The sequence below is a fragment of the Heterodontus francisci genome, chromosome 26 (genome assembly GCF_036365525.1).
Source record: "Heterodontus francisci isolate sHetFra1 chromosome 26, sHetFra1.hap1, whole genome shotgun sequence".
Taxonomy (NCBI): Eukaryota; Metazoa; Chordata; class Chondrichthyes; order Heterodontiformes; family Heterodontidae; genus Heterodontus; species Heterodontus francisci.
The window spans coordinates 57,933,094-57,954,414 of NC_090396.1; the positions used below are offsets into that span (position 1 = coordinate 57,933,094).

The 21,321-nt window shown below is 42.8% G+C and overlaps 1 long non-coding RNA gene across 3 annotated transcripts in view; it reads right to left on the reverse strand.

Annotated features, from left to right (window-relative positions):
* Positions 1 to 21,321, reverse strand: part of LOC137384568 (uncharacterized) — a 67,589-nt gene that overhangs the window by 32,876 nt on the left and 13,392 nt on the right. For all 3 annotated transcript variants that reach the window (XR_010977614.1, XR_010977615.1, XR_010977613.1), the window contains exon 2: positions 5,804 to 5,913. This is a non-coding gene — a long non-coding RNA (uncharacterized lncRNA). The remainder of the gene's footprint in view (positions 1 to 5,803; positions 5,914 to 21,321) is intronic.

The window sequence follows — 21,321 nt, forward strand, 5'->3', positions numbered from 1 at the left end:
AACTATCATCAAATGTTGTCAAAACCCATCTGATCACGAATATCCTTTAAGGAAGGAAATCTGTCGTCCTTACCTGGTCTGGCCTACATGTGACTCCAGACCTGCAGCAATGTGGTTGACTCTTAACTGCCCTCTGAAATGGTCCAGCAAGCCACTCAGTTGTCAAGGACAATTAGGAATGGACAACAAATACTGGCACTGCAAGTGACGTCACATCCCATGAAAGAATAAGAAAAATTCAGCCCCTGGTATGAGTGCCACCAAAAGGCACCAAGAATTATCACTCATGCCACCTGGAGGGAAGTGACACTGACAGTCAACTCCCTCACCCATAGGTTTGGAGAACAGTGCCACAGAATGTTCTACATCCTTTGGAGGGCAGGCAAGGTAATTAGCAGACACTCTCCTTCCCTTCCTTGCTTACTTTGGGTACCAGCATACCCTTCACCCTAAAGCAGCACTTGTTCACAATGCACTCTGGTTAAAAGAGAGTGGGGGGGCGGGGAGGTCCAATTCAGTACCTTTCCCTATGTCTACCCAGCTCTCCTCACAGCAATTACTTCCATGCACAACCCTAAAACCCCTTCCTTCACTTTAACAGCCTTATACCTCCACATGATTTACTCCCATGAGCTTTGGCCTACACGCCTCAACTAGTAGACTATCTTACAGGGCCGTTGGCATAGAACTTTCCTCACAGCAGAGGGGAAGGGAAAGGTAAGTGCATGCATGTGATATTCTCACCTCTCGAGGAATATTTCCCTTGCAGCTACAGGATCAGATGTTTCACTTCAGGACCATGGGGTTCACAGAACAATGCCAATAAACCAGAGATTCTTAAACAAAAAAACATTCACTTGTTTTTGTTTTATGTACCAGGTACAAAAGGTACAGATTCTGTTCTTTATTCTGAGATTAACTAACCTAGTGCCTGCTGTAATCTAAACTAGCAACTAGCAAAATAATCCTAAATGAAATCAAGTAAAAGGAAAAGAACACTTTAAGCTCTGCTACAATTATATAAACAATGTCACATGATAGAAATTGTGGGTTCAGTAATCATTTGAAAGGCAATGAAAATCAGATTGGAGAGTATTTTGGGCCACGTGCATCTTCCTGTGATACTGTTGAAAATAAAAGATTGAATTTTGAATTTTAATAGCAATCGTGATTTGCACACTCAAAAGAGAGATTTGCCAATACCAAATTTCACCCAACTTCAAGATAGAATGTAGTTTACTGTAGAGTATCCCCATCTAGAGAGTGTTCAGTCCTTACGTAAAAATATATTACTTTTGTCAGAAATCCAGCCTGAATCACACTTTACTGAACTGTGTTGTTTCCCATTTTCTGGCTTAATTCTCATATTAAAAGAAAATGATGTAATGGGTTAAACACACACTGAACAGTCATATCTGCTTTCATCACAGAGGTAAGCTTATTTTGTAAATATGTCATACTATTAGCTGTAAATTCTGCTGCAACTTTCCTTATACACTTTTTTTTAAATTTATTTTCAGAATGTGGTTGTTTTTACTGCCCGTCCTGTTCCATTAAAAAGATGGAGCACTTCATCAGCTGCTATTCACTTTGGAGCACATTGAAAGTACACCATATAGCATAGGAGCTATGTATAGGCCAGAATATGACATTTGACTGTTTACAACAATCTGGCAGCTTTTAAGGTCAGTGTTTCCACTGCTCGCCAACTAGATTTGTTAAGTTCAATTTCACAATTTGTGATGGCGGAATTTAACACCACCTCTAGGTTTTTCATCTATTGCTGTAACCACTAGGCTACCAAACCTAGCTGGTCCAAGACTCTGGTTCTGTCAGAAAATTCCTGATGTACTAATAGCTTCCCTTCAACACAGAGTATAAATCTCTTGTAGGATGCACCAATGGTTTGGGAGCTGAGATGTTAATTGGCCCCATATGGTTTTCTACAGGCTCATCCTCAATGCCCAGCTTTTAAAGATTTTCCACCGTCTTTTGGAATATTGGTGTTCTTGAGTAAGAGGTGCTTTTACACTAGAGGGGCTGGATTTTCCCAGCCATCTAGGAACTGTCTGGGTGGTGGGGGATCCCATAAAATGGCAAGGAAAGGTGGGGGGCAGACAGTGGAGTGCCCATCGCCTTCTCAATGCCATGGCATTTTACCAGCAGTGGGGAAGGTGGAGGATGGCCCTCCAGCCCATGGCATTCTACCAGCAGCAGGTAGGCCATCCGCCACGTGGGGAAATTGTCTGATGAACCTTGCTTCCTGTTTGCACTTAGCTGCATTCCTCAGGCTGAATTTTATCAGGGTAGCGGGGCCCCGACAATGGGCCCAAAAGCCGGGGGCAACACCATTTTGGCCTGGTGGCCTCCTTGCAGGCTTGGGGTGGGGTATGTTCCTACAGTGACGCTGCTTACACTAAAGAGCTGCCGGCCCTCTGATTGGGCAGCAGCTCCTGGAGGCGGGTTCTCATCCTTGAAAGGGACAGGGGCCCCACTGGCAACTAATTAGTTGCCAAATGGGCCCAAAATGCGGCCAAGGGTCCCAGACAACGGCCAAAACGGTGTTGCCCCCGGCTTTTGGGCCTGTCGTCGGGGCCCCGCCACCCTGACAAAATTCAGCCCAAGAAATGCAGCAAAGTGCAAACAGACAGCTGTATCTCTGTTCTTGAAGCTTCGAAATGTAAACAAGCCCAGGTTTGCAGGAACCATAGCATTGGCATTGCAGTCCCAGTAAAATGTGGATTCAGGATTGAATGCTTGGGATAAAGGGGGAAGTCGTTGCCACAGGCATCTGGCTTATGTGTTTTAAGTTGGACCAAATAAAGTGTGAGAATTCCATTTTTTTTCCTGGAGTACTTGACAACAATGGCTCTGGGAAATAAACCCTCCACACCCACTTTGAAAATTGGCACTATGTTCCTGAGATGAGCTATTTAGGTGTGGATCAAACATGTTTCAGACATTTAATAAATAATCCAAAAAAAGGGCTGTACAAACTTATTTAGCAGGTCAGTCAGGAAACATCATCCTGAAATCAGCATAAATCAAGACTGATTTACCTGTTTTTAATAACATGCCAATAGGCCACAAGTTACAAGAGCTCTAGATTGTATTCATTCACTGGAGAAAAGGCTCCATATTGCTGCTGTCACTGAGTTATGCTCAACTTATTAAGTTACTTATGGCCAGGGAACACTGTATATGATTGATGTTGCCCCTTTGTTAGCTTACTATTTTTACCTTTGTCTATTCACAGTATCGTATCTTATAACTAAAAGTATGTCTCACAGAATGGCTAAATTGCTGAGGTATATTTATAGACTCAATGGAACATTCTAAGCGGGCATCATAAGCTATAAGGCAAATATAGGTTAAGAGATGGAAAGTGTATTATTCCATTGACAGCGGGTAGAAACAACTTGTGTTAAATTTGGAATTGACCGACTATCTTCAGCAGATTTGGCAATGGATACACTGGAGTAGCCACTGCCCTAAGCTACTGGCCTCAGCATTCTATTCTAAGATAGCCACCTAGGGAGGAAAAGCTTAGCAAAATTACTGCTTACTTTAGTAACAGAGCAAAGCAGCTGAAATTTGGTTGCGGTTTAACCCCCTGTTAAGACAATAGAGCAATGTATTCCTTTCCCACAGCATTACAAATTTGACAACACTGTTAGACTCAATGTTAACACTCTCACTTCTCTGTTAGAACGCTGCGTGTTCAAGGCCCACTCTATGGCTCAAGTACATAACGGCAGTTTGATATTCCAGTATAATACTGAAGGAGTGTTGTATTAGTGGCGGTGCTGCCCAGATAGATATTAAATTAATCCCTTGTTTGCCTCTGCTTGTAGCATTACTGAAGGAAAAGCAGATTATCCCTCAGCAACGTACCTCTCTCAACAAACATCACTGGCAGATGCGGTTGGGGGCGCGAGGAACAACTAACTAAATGGTCATTTATCACACTGATGTTTAAATGAGCTTACTTTATGCAAAGTGGCTGCTGTATTTGCAAACATAAGTCACCTGCATTTCAAAAAGCAATTCAATTTTGAACAGTTTTGGTGCTTTTCTGTGAAATGTGGCACAGACCTTTTGTTTTTTTAGAGCTAACTATTGTACTCCTTTTACATTAATGTGACATTTTCATGAAGCTATTTTAACAAAAAAATCATTTAACCCTTTGAAAATACAGCTTGTTAAACATTTTCATATAAGTTGACCATCCTGGATTTCTCAAGTAGAATTTGTCCTTTCATCCTATTGTAAATCTTCAAGGCTTAACAATATTACTAACTTTGTGTAATAGATGATTGGGTAATGACTGAAGCCGTGATTTATGGCATGAATTCCCTGTCCTTAAACACCTCTATGGCAGAAATGTCCTAAAACTCATTGGGTCAAACAGCATATGACCAAGGGGTTCCTTTCATACCGGAAGTAAGATTGAACAGTTTGGGGGAATATTATTACATTATAGTCCAAGAAAGGAGCCACACAGATCTCTGTAGATCAATGCATATTTCATAACATTGCTGGCATTCTCGGGGTTATGGTCGACAAGGTAAGGGCAAGGAAACTATGCTAACAATGATAACATGCACCATGACACAGATGTTACAACTCATCAAAACTCTTACTGGCATAATTATGAGGGCCCAATTAATAAAATTTCTTCACTAAATAGTCGACATTGTATGATGCCTTATACATAATATTCTTCATAGGCTTTGTCATTGAATTATGCTCCATTGATCAGAAATTATTCATAGGTTTGTATCAGATAATTTAAACTTAATTCTTGACATTGTTATATTGTTCTAATTATGGAAAAATACACACAACCTTCTAACAGAGAGGCAAGAGTTGTTAACACTGAGCTAAACAGTATTGCAGAACTTTGTAACACTATGAGAAACAAAACAGATTAATCTATTGTCTTACCCAGTTGACGTGCAATCGGGCAAATAGCTTTTAATATGGAGCTGTGATTGATGCCATTGGTGTTATTCGGAAGAATCTGAAGCTACCGGTAATGATGAGAAGGTTCCTGTAACTATCAGCGACACTGCATATTTTATACGCATCTGACAGTCCAGGTTCTCATTTAACTGCTTCAATAATGGTAAGTAATGGAGTTAGCTAAATTATATATACATAAAATTTGAAAGTTTGAAAATCATGGTGTAGAAATTAGACCTCATTGCACCTATTTTATGAGCCACAGATGGGTGCAATGAAGCCCAATTTCGGGAATGAATGTTCTGTGCCCCATGAACACCTAAAAGATGTCAGAATTGAAAATGATTCTTCAGGCATTCCCAGCACCTTCCAAAAACAGGCCTCGTATGTATCCAAATGAGAGGCCTATTGCTTGGGAAAATTGGTGTCCCGAGGTGCAGGGCTTGCTATGCGCAGATTTACCTGGCATGAATGTGACCTAAGGAACAGTCACCACAGAAAAGATGAGCTTTAGTGAGCTTTGTAGCCCATGTGGAGACAGGATCAGGAGCAGTTTCCCTCCCAGCTCCACAGCACTCCCGAGGGCCTCTACTCCCTCCTCCCACTATGGTATTTACCTGTGGCCACCATTCAGGGGCACAGGCAGCAGCCACATTCCAAACATCGTGCTTGTAACCAGGCGGTGACAAATTTCCACAACCTCCTCGCCGGAGTTTCTATGCAGTGACTTTTGAGCCCTCTTTATATTTTCAAACTTCTGTCACTGGGTGGCAGACTAAGAACTCAAATAGGAGTCCCAGCCTCATTGCAACAGGATAAATGTCAATAATGTACTCACGAATTCAGCCATCTGTTCTGAGCCATGTGCTGTTTGTTGTTCTGATGAGATGGTGCTAGTGACATTAGCATTTTTCTCGACAAAGGCAAGGTGCATTTCCACAGTGCATGCTGTCAACAACAAGATTGTCTCAATTAGTATAATACTTCTGAATTAAGAGAAAATGTTTCAGGTTGAAGAGCTATTCTGACAGTGCAATTCGTGTCTGCTAGCCCTTGCACTCTGATCCGTGAGCAGCCCACTCTGTAATGCAGCTCTCGAATACATTGTCAGGTCCATTTTACTTAAAAACATCTTCATTATTGAACTAACAGGCACTTTAGAAAGAAACAGTGAGTTTTTTCCCTACAGTTCTGGAGAAAGTGAGGTTCTAATTACGCACACTGGGTTTCTCTTCAATAAAGACACGTATTGGCACAGAACAATCGATACAGGTCTTCTCTGTGAGTATGTTATTGAAATGCTTTACTAAATGCAGGGCAAAATCCCTACTTTTTAAACAACCATTTCCAATGTAAACAGAAGTGTTGAAGGTTACAAGAATGGTTTCCTAGATACAGCATAGCAATACCATATTTGCTTATATCAATGTGCACACACTGGGCAGTTCTTATCGGGTAACCAACATTTATGATGGTTGGCCAGCCATTAGCTCTATGAGTTGTTCAGGTCCAGCCCCCAAAACCCCTCCAATATTGTCCATCAAGAGGGAAACAGTAACAGCCAAATAACATTTCCGTTCTGTTGCCCACAGGATTAGCAACAGCAGTTGACATATTTGGTGAACTTATTGTAGAGGCTTTACAAGAATAGGACTATGCAAGAACAGGACTATAACCGCATTTGTAACTTAGTTAATAAGGATTTACACTTTGAGAGATCTGAAATTTCTTAACGGACCATTAAGATCCATTCCCCTTTCCACATGTGTAACAAGCATATGTGACCTCTTCCACCCTACCCCACACCCAATCACCACACACACAAGGTTGCCTATCAAACAGACCAGCCAAAAGATAACGTGGACCTAAGGATCTTGGACTGTGCTTCACCACCAGAACTGCAGTAGAGTGGGACTTGGACTCACCTGTCTGCTGCACCCCTGACACTGCCCCAGATCCCAAGATAAGGTTAATATGCATTTTGGTGTGTGCGCATCATTACTGGATGCCTATCTCTGTAGGAAGGGGACAGGAGTTGCCATGCTGCACCTTGCCATGCTGTGAAGAAACCAGGAATGCCAGTCAAAGATGGCTAGAACCTTATAAGGCTGTTAGAAGTTCCAAATTTTCACTTTGTCAATAACAATTGACTGCTCTGTGATGGTTTGCCATTGGGAAACTTGCATTCTAGATGGCTCTGGGTCTCACTTCTGCCACAATCTGATCCTGCAATACTTAGTGTAGGGCCATAAAGCAGGACGGGCAGGGTTTCTGACGTCATTCCACCAATGCCGCGTCTTCTGGTAACATGTGTACAGAGCTATTTGAGGGGGGAGGACACAAGATACAGCAGCCCGCACTACCAATGGAAGATAGCAATATCAAAAAAAAATGATTCTCCTTACACTCAAGACCAACATCACTCAAAAAAAATTATCTGGTCATTATCACATTTTTGTTTGTGGGAGCTTGCTGTGCACAAATTGACTGCCACATTTCCTACATTACAACAGTGAATACACTTCAAAAGTACTTCATTGGCTGTAAAGCACTTTGGGATGTTGTGAAAGGTGCTATATAAATGCAAATCTTTCTGTACAAGAATTTCAGGCCTTCCATGTTTTATAGAATGGACTCTAGCTGCAATTACAGCCTCTTTCTTCATTGCAGATTTCAATGCTACATTTTCATAGAGAATGGGTCGGCTATTCTCCAGGTCCCAAGGACACATCTGCCAGAACTCTGCAGACTCTCAACCCCATGACTTGTATTAATTTTCATCAATCTTTGATTAACCCTCCAACGGAAGAAAATCTCAGAGCGCAATGAATAACTTGCTATGGTATGATTCCACTCTCATTTGTCTCGTTACATTGATAATTCTCAAGCAGGAAGGTTGGATTGGGGACAAGAGTGGAAATCTCCATATTCCCTCCACCGGAGAGAGGTGTTGCTCCCAAATGCTGTCAAGAAGTCTGGGGATACAATAAAAGTGCAGTGTTATTAATCAGTGTTTTATTTTAGAGCATGCAAATTGTAGAGGTTGGTTCCCCGAACCTCCTCGGCATCTTTATTTTTATTTGTTCCTAAGATGTGAGTATTGCTGGCATGGGCAGCATTTATTACCCATCCCTAATTGCCCTTGAGAAGGTGGTGGGGAGCCACCTGGTCGAACTGCCACTGGCAGTGAAGTAACGATGATATAGTTCCAAGTCAGGATGATGTGTGCCTTGGAGGGGTATTTGCAGGTGGTGGTGTTCCCATATGTCTGCTGTCCTTGCCCTTCTACGTGGTCGAGGTTGAGAGTTTGGAAGGTGCTGTCGAAGGAACCTTGGTGAGTTGCTGCAGTGCATCTTGTAGATGGTACACACTGCTGCCACTGTGCATCGGTAGCGGAGGGAGTGGATGTTTAAGATGGTGGATGGGGTGCCAATCAAGTGGCCCGCTTGGATGGCATCAAGCGTTTTGAGTGTTGTTAGAGCTGCACTCATCCAGGTAAGTAGAGAGTATTCTATCATACTCCTGACAGCACCATGTTGACGCTGGACAGGCTTTGGGGAGACAGGAGGTGATTTACTTGCCACAGAATTCCCAATCTCTGTCCTACTCTTGTAGCTACGGTATTTATGTGGCTGGTCCAGTTCAGTTTCTGGTCAATGGTGACCCAGGATGTTGACGGTGGGAGCTTCAGCGATGGTAATGTTGTTGAATGTCAAGGGGAGGTGGTTAGATTCTCTCTTGTTGGAGATGGTCATTGCTTGACACTTGTGTGGCACGAATGTTACTTGTCACTTCTCAGCCCAAGCCTAAATGTTGTCTTCTTTTCAAAATCCTCAAACTCAGAGCAGGAGAGTAAAAAAGCATAAAGTTCATAACATTCTGTATGAATGCCATGTACTGATACCTGATAGAAAAATAAGCATTCTACATAAAGGCCGTCATGTTAAGGCAGCTATCAATAGCACTTTTAAAAATGCAAATTATTGTTGATTAACTTTCTGTGAAAACATTTTCATATGCTGGTGGCTCACGTCAATGTTAACATTCTTTGTAAAAGTCATTGCATTGTAATTACTAGCCTAAAATTGTTTAAAAAGGATGTTTAATTCCCTAAATCCTGTTGAGAAAGTTCACAATGACTCAGACATTTACTGTTTGGTTCCAGCTCCAATAAAGCTTCGTTTTACACTTGATTACATTTGGTATAACTGTTCACATCAAAGAAACTCCTCATGGTGATATATTAGCACTGGAGACTGACTCTGTGATGGTGATTCCTGAAGTGACATTTGTCATGCTATTTGGTGAGTTACATGAATTCAATAAACTGTGCCACCTGCTGTGAGAGCTGCTTTAAAAACTCAGCTATGCCATTGGTGTTGCACACTGGAATACTTCCTGTTGAGCTGTCTGACAGCTCATGCAGTGAGCTTTCAGCAACACAAGTAAGAATTTCTCGTTCTTACTTTCTGATATTTCTATGGATTTGTTGTGCAATTCCTTCCTTCTCTTTGTTTGACCTTCCCATGTTGCACACAATTGCACATGCGTGACCTGGTGTCCAGTGTCTGTGAATGGCAATCTGTAAATCAGACACTCGGAGTGTCATGGGATGACGTATTCTCCTGTTTTCCTTTCTTTCCACCCAAAAACTACCCAATTTCCTCTGTAACAAGTGTGCACATCAATCAAAAAGGCATTTGCATGATATCGATGTAAATAGTTATTTTCCTCCCCCAAATTTCACCCTTGGCTATTCTCTTGAAGGCATTGGCTTCTTTAGGATGGAGGATTTCACAAAATAGATTGTGGTGGATTTTGTTCTGATGATGCTGGTCAAAATAGCCATTGGGTGGAAGGCAAATGGGATGAAACCAACTGGCCAAAAGAACTACCACCAAATGAACATATGGAACAGGACTTGTTTTCAACAAGCAACATGGGAATCAACTTTGAGACATATGATGGCATTCCTGTTGAGTTCCATTGATACCAAAATATTGCAAGTAATTTGATCAATAGGCTTTTATTCACACACGAGTCTTACCAAGGAGTGTTGGCTGACTATCCATCTGAGGAGGATGTTACAAATGAGTGTGAAGCTGTTCTCACCTGATGTCTGCTGACGAGTCTTCCAGCAGAGGCTGCCTTGGAATAATCGGCAGTGGGAATCTTGGGTGATTTTTCCCTTCTTTAACCAAAGGGAGGTGTGGTCAATGTTAGCACCAACACCCATCGTTCGAGTTAACTCAGCACAGACCCAAGGGGGAAACACGATTGCTTTCGATGAGAATCATACCTTTAACAGGTGGCACAGTGGTGCAGAACACAAAAGCAAAATGCTGCAGATGCTGGAAATCTGAAACAAAAACAGAAAATGCTGGAAATACTCAGCAGGTCAGGCAGTATCTGCGGAGATTTAAATAGAGTTAATGTTTCAGGTCGACGTTAGCTCTGTTTTATCTCTCTACAAATACTGCCTGACCTGCAGTGGTACAGAATGTGGGTGCTTCAATCCAATGTGTTACTCAGTGGTAGGATGTGGGCTTGCAACTGTGAATCCACACAGTAAATTTCTGAGCTCAGCTTGCTGTTGGTGTCCAAGGCCTGAAAACCTATAATCAGACAGTGTCTTCCAACATACACAATTGGGCCTTTAACAGTGGGTCTGCCTGTTGATAGCATCAATTCTGTGACTGCAGGGTTTCAGTAATAAAAATAAAAACCAGTATAATTTATTGTTCATAAATCTAAATCATTCCAAAAACAGTACATCACCCACAATGGAATAATAAGTGAATGTTTCATGTTTTATAAGAGTTGAAGGGCTCTTTTGGTTATAGAAGGGCAAAATCCATTTTATTTTCCAATAATCTAATTTATAAGACTAAGTCAAGCCTGGTTTATACTTGTTAGATTCCACAAGAAAGCTGATCGTTCTTTTCTGATTTAATAACGTATCACAGCATTTCTGATGTTTCTTCCTGTTCCATACTTTCTAAACTAAAGCGGAGCATGTTTGAGCAAGGGGCAGTTACATTCAATTAAAACTATAGGCAAAAGATTTATAATCAAATCCCAAATCCTACCAGATTTATAATTACAGATTTTATTTTGTACATATATTAAAAAAAAGACTTGCGTTTTTATAGCACCTTACACAAACTCAGGACATCCCAAAGCACTTTACAACCAAAGAAATACTTTTTGAAGTGTAGTCACTGTTCTAATGTAGGAAACATGGCAGCCAATTTGCATACAGCAAGCTCCCACAAATGGCAATGTGAGATTGACCAAATAATCTGTTTTCGTGATGTTGATTGAGGAATAATTATTGGCCAGGACACTAGGGTTAACTCCCCTATTCTTTGAAAATGTGCCAGGGGATCTTTTATGTCCACCTCAGAAAGTGGGCAGAGCCTCAGTTTAATGTCTTGTCTGAAAAATAGCACTTCCAACTGTGCAGCACTCTCTCAGTAATGCACTAGAGCATCAGTCTAGATTTTGTACTCAATTCTCTGGATTGGGACTTGAACTTTCAAACTTGTGACGGACTTGCAAACTTGTGACTCAGAGGTGAGAGTGCTACCAACTGAGTAGCAGCTGACACTCAATTGGCACTTGTAGGAAAGGCACGTAGCCTAAAACTTAGGTCCATGGCAGCTTTACACATAACACTTTATTCTTTTTCAGTTAAACTACTGATACTAAAAAGTAATTTTTGCATGTATTACCTTACAAAAATGGCATGTGCGCTGTGCTGAAACTCAAAACCATTTTCAAGTCTACAATGTAACTACAGCATGTAAAGTGCATGGAATTAGATGTTACATCATTAGAAAAGATAGAGTGGACAGAGCTAGGTAAAAGTTTCTGTGATGCTGCAGAAGTTGACATGCAAAATATCAACAGTCAATGGAAGCACCCTCCCATGATTTGTTTTTGCTCAGGTCCACCCAGAAGTCAATGTTCTCTCTGCCGCCAAGCCTCCTGAATTGCAAATCACAGTGCATGGAGTAAGTGTAAAAACTTCCAGGATTTGTAAAGGGAATTAATTTACCCTAATCATAAGATCACAAGGATAACTGCGAGTGAGGAAGACCATTCAGCCCATCTTAATTCATCCATCCAAAAGAACCCCAACATTCCCCTCATTGCATCATCCTGATATATATATCTAGGTTTTTTGTCTCCACTGCTCTACCTGGAAGTCCATACCATGGATCCATCACTCTTTACATCAAGAACATCATCCTGGTATCAGACTATAATTGTTTTTTTACTAGTTTTATCCCATGATCCCTTGTCCTACTCTCACAACTAAGTTTGAAATAATTTTCCAGACTTTTCTTTTCCATACCATTTAGTACCTTATATATTTCATATTATCAAAAGCTTACTAAAATAAATAATCACTGCAAATTCTAACTAAAACTGATCAATTTGGAAAATTCCAAGTTGGTGGAAAAATCCAGGATGGAAATAAGTAACGCAATGCTAAATTGTTCATAATCACGCCAGGTCTTCCGTAATGAAAGAATACTTGGCCTTTTAAAATAACATAATATTGCTGAAAAAAGAGACATGCCGTCGAAGCTTTTCGTCTTGCACTCATCAGGACAGATGCAAGAATGCCAAATTTCAAAGGGAGCAACAATTTATACTGCATGAGAAAAGGGTGCTGATTGCTGGGCAAGATGACACTGATTTGTTGAGGCATTGCCACGGAGAATGCACCAGGGAACTATTGTCCCCACACTTTTGTTAAATTCAAAAAAGACACAAGGCCTGGACATGTTCCTTTTGCCTGCAGAGGACAGTCCCAGCATGTGAATATATGTAGCTTCTAGCAAACGTAAGTAACATTGCGAGCCAGACTGATAATCTTAAATTGGTTATTAGTGTAATTCTTAGCACACTGGGGATTGTTCAGTAAGTGCTGTCCAATCGCAGAATCACAGCTAATGTTAGACATTGTGTTCTGAGTTGTACAAGTATGGGCTGGTTGAGTATGGTCAGTACTCTGCCTATTGTGAACAGCTGAAGGAATGTGCTGTTTGAAACGATCCGCCAATCTTTGAGACGTATGGCCTTCATACCTGGCATCGCATCAGCACTGGAATTCATATACTTCATAATACATAATATTGATATTTTTAACAAGACAATGGATCCATTGCCATTAATTAAATATGGCAGATAACTAGGAAAGGCTGAGGTTGAGCTATCCCCCCCTTCCAGCTCTGAGAGGAGATAAAATGTTGTTGTGTTCATACTGCAGCTGGTAATGCAGACATTTCCAGCAAGCCTCTCCTTATTAACCCAAATCTCAGCTCCAGTGATATTTAATACAGGGTTTTTTAAAAGATCTACAATACCTGTGCATTACAGAGATTCACAAGACATCAAGGATTAACCTTGGAACTGTGCTATGTTTTCAAAGTGATGTGTAGGTTATTTAATTAGCTCATTGTACCAAGGGTCTTTAGGGTCACTGCATTTGCCTTCATTACACCAAACACAACAGTTTCTCCAAAATCTTTTCCTTTTCTTATTGAGAAAAAACAAAACTATATTTTGCATGGGCACTATTTATAATAACTTACTAATTCCACTCTTTCTGCAACAGATATTCCAGTGTAATAAAAACAAAAAATGCTGCAAATACTCAGCATGTCTGGCAGCATCTGTGGAGAGAGAAGCAGAGTTAATGTTTCAGGTCTGTGACCTTTCATTAGAACAGATATTTCAGTGTGTTGGACAATCATTCAGATTGGGGAGGCAGTAATGTCACTGGACTAATAATCCAGAGGCCCTGACAAATACTCTTCAGACATGGGTTCAAATCCCACCATGGTAGATGATGAAATTAGAATTCAATTAATAAATCTGGAATTAAAAGCTAGTCTAACAGTGAGCATGAAACTACTGTCAAATGTTGTAAAAACCCATCTGGTTCAGTAATATCTTTTAGGGAAGGAAGTCTGCCGTCCTTACCTAGTCTGACCTACATGTGACTCCAGATCCACAGCAATGTGGTTGACTCTTAAATGCCCTCTGAAATGGCCTCGCAAGCCACTCAGTTGTATCAAACTGCTAGAGCGGTTCAAGAAGGCAGCTCACCACCACCTTCTCAAGGGCAATGCGAGATGGGCAATAAATACTGGTCTAGCCAGCGATGCCCATATCCCATGAACGAATAGAAAAAAAGCTAACTCTGTAACCATGTTAAAGAATTCAAAGCTGTAATGATGCAATATATGTCAGTGCTGCTGATGTACTGTAACACAGCACCAGAGATAATACCAGGCTTTGTGACAGGATACACTGTATACCTGTTATATTGTATATATTTCTAAATGTTTTGATCCTTATGGAAATGCGTAGAATTTTTTAGTCACATGTTTTGAAATGTACTGCGGTTTGATGAATCCACTGGGAGGCAGTCCCTTCCTAAACCTTTCTGCCTCTCTTCTCTCCATTAAGTCACTCCTTAAAACCTAACTCTTTGACCATCACCTGTCCTAATATAGCTTGGTGCCAATTCCTCTCCAATAACACTCCTGTGAAGTGCCTTGGGATATTTTACTACGTTAAAGGCGCTAAATTAATGCAAACTGTTGCTGTTGTTGGTATACTCGAAAACAGAAAACCAATGGGGCTGTACCATGGCAAAGCAACCAAAAGGTAACATTATTATCACTCATATTGGCATAATTCAGTTTCACTTTCCAAATTGTTTTTATTCACTCTCAGCCTCTGGAATACCTTACAAGACCAGCATTTCATGCCCCAATTGCCCTGAGGTGGGATTTCTTGAACACGTCATATTCACTTGTGTATTTATTTTTGTTTTTTTCATTTCTTTCTATATGCTATAAATTATATTCAGAGCCACTGATTTACTGTAACTTAATACGTAACAGTTTCTTTCTGTTACATGGTATTCTGGGATTTTTATTGGCATTTAAGAATCAAATTCCATTCATTTATTTCTGTGACAACAATCACTGTGTTTGGTTACATCCCAAAAAATGTCAATAGGTCCCTAAATGTCAAGAGCAGCAGCAGGAGAAATAAAGAACTGTCATATTCCACGTCCTCCAAGAGACAGATCCTAAACCTGTCTTTTTGCTGAATGTCTTTTACTGATTTTCTTTTCTTTTATAGAATTTAGAACAGCTCTATCGAAGGGATTGTAGCTGCTTTAAACAGAGTAAAGTTAAACACAGCCACGAAATCGCAATAGTACCTTCAATCAAGCAACACAAGCTGTACAGGCAGACAGAGAAACCAATGGCTTCTTTTACTTAAAGTGAGAATGGCAAGAACAGTAGCTTGCCAATGTAAATCGGGGAGGATGGGGTGATGAGCGAGCAGTATTTCGAGTCAATTATGACCATGTCTGTCTGGCAGAAACCGAACTATGTGTGTAGTTAAAACCGAGTAGGCTACCCAATGTAAGTGGGTGAAGTGCTCATGTAAAGCAAGTGGAAGCCTCATGAATTTATGCAAATTGGGAGACTATTATGTCATTGGGACCCCAATTACCTTTTACCTGGGACCCGAGTAGGGAAACAGCCAGGCTAAAGCAAGTCTGCAGCTGTTCTACAAACAGGAGAGGCCCGCCGATGTAAGTGTAAGATGTTCTTTTGTGGGGACAGCAGCGCTCCTCTGGAAAGTTGTGACTTCCTCAGCACCCCTTCCCTCCCATGAGACCAGCCCGAAACTCATCCTGCCACATTCCAGTAAACCAGTGGTAGGTCACGAGCTTCACAATCTTTTCCGACCGGGAGCCACCCTGCATGCTCATCCAGCCTGTTCGTGGTGGGATGTGGACCAGTGGCATTTAAATAAGGTCAGAGAATTAAAATACCCCAGGCCTGAAATTTAGGCCAACTTTTTGCAGTCATCCCACATTTCTCTCTTGCCCGAAACCCACTCAACAACAACTTTGCATTTAACATGGTGAAACGTCCCAACATCATCAAAAAACTTGACACCGAGTCCCATAATGTGATAGTAGGGAAAAATCTTAGTCAATGAGGTAGGTTTGAAAGAAAATCTTAAAGAAGAAGAGAGGTTTAGGGAGGGAATTCCAGAGTTTAGGGCCTAGGCCGATGAAGGCACTGTCACCAATGATGGTGTGATGAAAATCAGGAACGTGCAAAAGGTCAGAACTGCAGGGATGCAGAGATCTTGGGGAGCTATGGGACTGCAGGAGGTTACAGGGATGGGGGCGGGGTGTGGGGGGGGTCGAAGCCATGGAGGTTAAAAATCATTGGGGAAAGCTGATAATGACTGTGAAATTAAGAAGCCCATTGAACCTCAGCTATTTGCATTCAGGTATTTACTGCCATCTCAGGTTCTGTGGTAGATGGGTGGTGGCATAGTGGTATTATCACTGGACTAGTAACCCAGAGATCCAGGATATTGTTCTGGGGACATGGGTTCGAAACCCACCACAGCAGAAGGTGGAATTTGAATTCAATTAATAAAAAAATCTGGAATTAAAAACCTAGTCTAATGATGGCCATGAAACCATTGCTGATTGTTGTGAAAACCCATCTGGTTCACTAATGTCCTTTAAGGAAGGAAATTTGCTGTCCTTACCTGTCTGGCCTACATGTGACACCAGATCCACAGCAATGTGGTTAACTCTTAAATGCCCGAGCAAGCCAATCAGTTGATCTAACTGCTATGAAGTCAATAAGGAATGAAACCGGACGGACCACCCGGCATTCACCTAGGCACCGGAAATGACAATTGCAAACCCAGGCCTGTTGACCCTACAAAGTCCTCTTTACTAACATCTGGGAGTTTGTGCCAAAGTTGGGAGAGCTGTCCCACAGACTGTCAAGCAAGAGCCTGACATAGTCATACTCACTGAATCATACCTTACAAACAATGTCCCAGCCACCACCATCACCATCCCCACGTATGCCCTGTCCCACCAGCAGGACAGACCTAGCAGATGTGGCGGCACAGTGGTATACAGTCGGGAGGGAGTTGCCCTGGGAGTCCTCAACATGGACTCCAGACCCCATGATGTCTCATGAATCAGGACTCCTCCATGTTGAATACCACTTGGAGGAAGAACTGAGGGTAGCAAGGGCGCAGAATGTCCATCACCAAGACTGACTTGGTAGCACCACTACTGACAGAGCTGGCCAAGTCCTAAAGGACATAGCTTCTAGACTGGGTCTGCGAAAGGTCGAGAGAGACCCAACAAGAGGGGAAAAAATACTTGACTTCGTCCTCACCAATCTGCCTGCCGCAGATGCATCTGTCCATGACAGTATTGGTAACAGTGACCACCACACATGCCTTGTGGAGACAAAGTTCTGTCTTTACATTGAGGATACCCTCCATCATGTTGTATGGCACTACCACTGTGCTAAATGGGATAGATTTCGAACAGATCTAGAAATGCAAAACTGGGCATCCATGAGGCACTGTGGGCCATCAGCAGCAGCAGAATTGTACTTCACCATAATCTGTAACCTCATGGCCCAGCATATCCCCCACTCTACCATTACCAGCAAGCTGGGGGACCATACCTGGTTTAATGAAGAGTGCAGGAGGGCATGCCAGGAGCAGCACCAGGCTCAAAATGAGGTGTCAACTTCAGCTGCAGCTACAACCCACGACTACTTGCATGCCAAACTGCATAAGCAGCATACGATAGAGCTAAGTGATCCCATAACCAACTGATCAGATCTAAGCTCTGCAGGCCTGCCACATCCATTCGTGAATGGTGGTGGACAATTAAACAACGAACAGCAGGAGGTGGCTCCACAAATATCCCCATCCTCAATGATGGGGGAGCCCAGCACATCAGTGCAAAAGATAAGGCTGAAGCATTTGCAACAATCTTCAGCCAGAAGTGCCGAGTTGATGATCCATCTCGGCCTCCTCCTGAAGTGTCCAGCATCACAGATGCCAGTCTTCAGCCAATTCGATTCACTCCACTTGATATCAAGAAACGACTGAAGGCACTGGATACTGCTATGGGCCCTGACAACATTCTGGCAATAGTACTGAAGACCTGTGCTCCAGACCTTGCCGCGCCACCAGCCAAGCTGTTCCAGTACAGCTACAACACTGGCATCTACCCGACAATGTGGAAAATTGCCCAGGTATGTCCTGTACACAAAAAGCAGGACAAGTCCAAGCTGAACAATTACTGCCCCTATCAGTCTACTCTCAATCATTAGTAAAGTGATGGAAGGTGTCATAGACAGTGCTATCAAGCAGCACTTGCTTAGAAATAACCTGCTCATTGACGCTCAGTTTGAATTCCACCAAGGCCACTCAGCTCCTGACCTCATTACAGCCTTGGTTCAAACATGGACAAAAGAGCTGAGCTCAAGAGGTGAGGTGAGAGTGATTGCTCTTGGCATCAAGGCATCATTTGACTGAGTATGGCATCAAGGAGCCTGAGCAAAACTGGAGTCAAAGGGAATCAGGGGGAAAACTCTCCACTGGTTGGAGTCGTACCTAGCACAAAGGAAGATGATTGTGGTTGTTGGAGGTCAATCATCTCAGCTCCAGGATATCACTGCAGGAGTTCCTCAGGATAGTGTCCTAGGCCCAATCATCTCCAGCTGCTTCATCAATGACCTTCCTTCAGTCGTAAGGTCAGAAGTGGGGATGTTCACTGATGATTGCACAATGTTCAGCACCATTCGCGACTCCTCAGATACTGAATCAGTCCTTGTAGAAATGCAGCAAGACCTGGACAATATCCAGGCTTGGGCCGATAAGTAGCAAGTAAAATTTGTGCAACACAAGTGCCACACAATGACCATCTCCAACAAGAGAGGATCTAACCATCTCCCCTTGACATTCAATGGCATTACGATCACTGAATCCCCCACAATCAGCATCCTGGAGGTTACCATTGACCAGAAATTGAACTGGAGTACATGTATAAATACTGTGGCTACAAGAGCAGGTCAGAGGCTAGGAATGCTGTGGCGAGTAACTCACACTCCTGACTCCCCAAAGCCTGTCCACCATCTACAAGGCACAAGTCAGGAGTGTGATGAAATACTCTCCACTTGGCTGATGGGTGCAGCTCCAACAACACTCAAGAAGCTCAACACCATCCAGGACAAAGCAGCCCGCTTGATTGGCACCCCATCCAAAAACATTCACTCCCTCCACCACCACAGTGGCAGCAGTGTGTACCATCTACAAGATGCACTGCAGAAACGCACCAAGGCTTCTTAGACAGCACTTCCAAACACCGTGACCTCTACCATCTGGAAGGACAAGGGCAGCAGATGCATGGGAACACCACCGCCTGCAAGTTCCCCTCCAAGCCACACACCATCCTGACTTGGAACTATATCGCTGTCCCTTCACTGTCACTGGGCCAAAATCCTGGAACTCCCTTCCTACCAGCACTATAGGTGTACCTACCTCACAACAGCACTTCAAGAAGGCAGCTCACCACCGCCTTCTCAAGAGCAATTAGGGATGGGCAATAAATGCTGTCCAAGCCAGCAATGCCCACATCCCATGAACGAATATAAAAAAAATATAAACGGTAAGTATAACCATCTCAGACATACTCTGCAAACCTCTGCTGGCTGTCCTGGGAATTAAAAAAGGGGTAAAATTAAATAACAAATCTGAGCGGATTACTACGCTACCATTAATAATAGTCGTTTCAGAAAACCGGCAGTTTTTAAGTAATTTTATTCTGAGCAAAGTAAAAACATTAAGGACAAAGGCCAAAGAAATATAAAACTGTCCAAAATTTAATCATTTGGAGAAAGCACCTTGTCATTCAGATAAAGCCCATATAGGTATTGTGATAAGATGTTCCTTCCAAGTCAAATTGGTGTCACCGCCAATTGTTTTTGTTCCATAATACCTGGTATTGATTGTTGTAGTCAAAGCAATAAAGAGTTTAGTTTAGAGATACAGCACTGAAACAGGCCCTTCGGCCCACCGAGTCTGTGCCGACCATCAACCACCCATTTATACTAATCCTACACTAATCCCATATTCCTAGCCGAGCGCGTCTACCCTGAGGCACAGTGTGGCTTTCGTGCAGAGAGATCGACTATTGACATGCTGTTCTCCCTTCGTCAGATACAGGAGAAATGCCGTGAACAACAGATGCCCCTCTACATTGCTTTCATTGATCTCACCAAAGCCTTTGACCTCGTCAGCAGACGTGGTCTCTTCAGACTACTAGAAAAGATCGGATGTCCACCAAAGCTACTAAGTATCATCACCTCATTCCATGACAATATGAAAGGCACAATTCAACATGGTGGCTCCTCATCAGAGCCCTTTCCTATCCTGAGTGGTGTGAAACAGGGCTGTGTTCTCGCACCCACACTTTTTGGGATTTTCTTCTCCCTGCTGCTTTCACATGCGTTCAAATCCTCTGAAGAAGGAATTTTCCTCCACACAAGATCAGGGGGCAGGTTGTTCAACCTTGCCCGTCTAAGAGCGAAGTCCAAAGTACGGAAAGTCCTCATCAGAGAACTCCTCTTTGCTGACGATGCTGCTTTAACATCTCACACTGAAGAATGCCTGCAGAGTCTCATCGACAGGTTTGCGTCTGCCTGCAATGAATTTGGCCTAACCATCAGCCTCAAGAAAACGAACATCATGGGGCAGGATGTCAGAAATGCTCCATCCATCAATATTGGCGACCACGCTCTGGAAGTGGTTCAAGAGTTCACCTACCTAGGCTCAACTATCACCAGTAACCTGTCTCTAGATGCAGAAATCAACAAGCGCATGGGTAAGGCTTCCACTGCTATGTCCAGACTGGCCAAGAGAGTGTGGGAAAATGGCGCACTGACACGGAACACAAAAGTCCGAGTGTATCAGGCCTGTGTCCTCAGTACCTTGCTCTACGGCAGCGAGGCCTGGACAACGTATGCCAGCCAAGAGCGACGTCTCAATTCATTCCATCTTCGCTGCCTTCGGAGAATACTTGGCATCAGGTGGCAGGACTATATCTCCAACACAGAAGTCCTTGAAGCGGCCAACACCCCCAGCTTATACACACTACTGAGTCAGCGGCGCTTGAGATGGCTTGGCCATGTGAGCCGCATGGAAGATGGCAGGATCCCCAAAGACACATTGTACAGCGAGCTCGCCACTGGTATCAGACCCACCGGCCGTCCATGTCTCCGTTATAAAGACGTCTGCAAACGCGACATGAAATCGTGTGACATTGATCACAAGTCGTGGGAGTCAGTTGCCAGCATTCGCCAGAGCTGGCGGGCAGCCATAAAGACAGGGCTAAATTGTGGCGAGTCGAAGAGACTTAGTAGTTGGCAGGAAAAAAGACAGAGGTGCAAGGGGAGAGCCAACTGTGCAACA